Source organism: Lycium barbarum, chromosome 3 (assembly GCF_019175385.1).
Source record: "Lycium barbarum isolate Lr01 chromosome 3, ASM1917538v2, whole genome shotgun sequence".
NCBI lineage: Eukaryota > Viridiplantae > Streptophyta > Magnoliopsida > Solanales > Solanaceae > Lycium > Lycium barbarum.
The window spans coordinates 14,326,492-14,328,395 of record NC_083339.1 but is presented as its reverse complement, the minus strand read 5'-3'; the positions used below and the strand labels follow the sequence as shown (position 1 = coordinate 14,328,395).

The following is a 1,904-nucleotide window of genomic DNA, read 5'->3' as shown; positions in this document are numbered from 1 at the left end:
TACAAATAATTTATTTGTGGTGTCCTATTTAATGTAGTTATATATTTATGATTCTTTTTATTTTTTAATAGGTAATAGTGCTTAATTGTCATTGTTGTTACTTATATTTATTTACATTATAGTGTTTGCATATAATAAAGAAGTAAAAAAAAAAATAGAAGTTATATAGTACAAACAAGTAATGAACGGAAATTGACTAGTCAAAAATGCCAAAACCTAGTCCTAATGCCTCCAGCCGCCACAGCCCTCCACATTTCCTTTTTTCCTTTTGCCAATTCCACCAAACACAAATCTTTATTACTCCATATCAAAAGATTATAAGGGGTTCTTTGGTGTTATGCAACGGAGATGGCTAATTGATTTTTTTAATTACACATTGGAAGGTCAAAAATGTTGTATATATTTTAAGGGATGGTTCCTCTTGTATTACATCTACATCAACAAGATCTTTATAGCTGGTCTGTTATAAATTTCGAGCACTTTTTTTTTTTTTTTTTTTTTTTTTGTATTTGAATCTCATTCTTTTTCTTGCGGATCTCACTCACTATATTTTTTGGTTACTTTTTTTCTTTCCTCTTTATTGTTTTTAAGGTACACTTCAACTTCCATTTGTAACTTATGTTGGACTCAATCGAAGCATTTTTATTCTTCTTCTTAGTTAAAGAGAAAAAGTTTGAATCTTTATGTTCATTTGTTAGCTTTGGTATATTAATAATATTTTATTCATTTTTGATTGAAGCTTTTGATGTGTGATTCAGGAGATGCTTTTGATGGAATTAATCTTGCTCTTTTTTTAAGGTTGGTGGTTATTGATTTTCCTACTTAATATTTGTAGTTTGTTGAGTTGAATGAACTCTCTTGCTATTTCTTAGGGATGTTGTTGCTCATGTTAATATTTTTATGTTTCACTTGATCCATCTATAAATCATTCATGAAACAATAATGTAGAAATATGCTTCTTTCTTAATTGAGGTTTTGTTAGAAGAAACTCTTAGTGTAAAAGAATGAAATGTATATGAAATAATTGGAGTTTTGATATCCCTTTTAAGATTACTTAGAGTTTCTTTATGAAGATATGTAAAGATTTTTCATGAGAATTTAATCGATAAATTTCTTATACTATATGATCAACTGTTAGATATATTTATATAGCCATTCGTTATATTTCTGATGTTTTTACTTTATCAAAATTAACAGGAAAATTTATGAAATTACTAGAGCAGCAATGACAAACTGGAGCGGATATTGATCAAATTAAGATGCAATTAGAGGTTGTGTAGGAGGCGAGAAATCAGAAGATCGTGCAGGTTCGAGTCTCAAGCAAGATAATGCCATTGTAATTGGTGGCATAGATGAATTATGTATTGTGAATGCTTGAAATTTAGATATGTAACAACGTGTAACTTGAGACCTATTTTGGAATCCAAATTTTTTGTTTCGTATAGAAGAATTATTCTGATTAACAATGCTTTGTGGCATACTCTTCAATATGTAGCGATGAAATTTTAGAATTCATAGCTAATTGTATATATAATTGCCAAAAATAAGGTTACACATTTCACTTCTCGTAGCAAACGAAGAAAATTTTTAGCTATAATTTTATATATTTCATGGCTAAAAGAATCCATTGTTAGTTATGTACAAAAATATTTGTAGCAAATAATCTAATTCATGGCTATAGATTTTTAAACTCGTAGCTAAATGTAATTTTGTTTCCACGAGATTGAACTATATATAAAAATAGCCACCAAATTTGTATTTTTGTGGCAAATAAATTAAACTTTTTGCTACCAAAGAAAACGTTGTAGCTACAATATAAAGATTGCTACGAGTTTTATTTGTCGTGGCAAATGAATAAAATTATTTTCTATAAATATATTTTTCGTGGCAAGAACATTTTACCG

General features: G+C 28.0%; 1 long non-coding RNA gene across 1 annotated transcript; it reads left to right on the top strand.

The window, feature by feature from the left end:
• The first annotated feature begins 214 nt into the window (after positions 1–214).
• LOC132630464 (uncharacterized) lies at positions 215–1,533 on the top strand. The gene is made up of 3 exons (XR_009578589.1): positions 215–458; positions 740–798; positions 1,198–1,533. It is a non-coding gene; the product is annotated as an uncharacterized LOC132630464 (long non-coding RNA).
• The last annotated feature ends 371 nt before the right edge of the window (positions 1,534–1,904 follow it).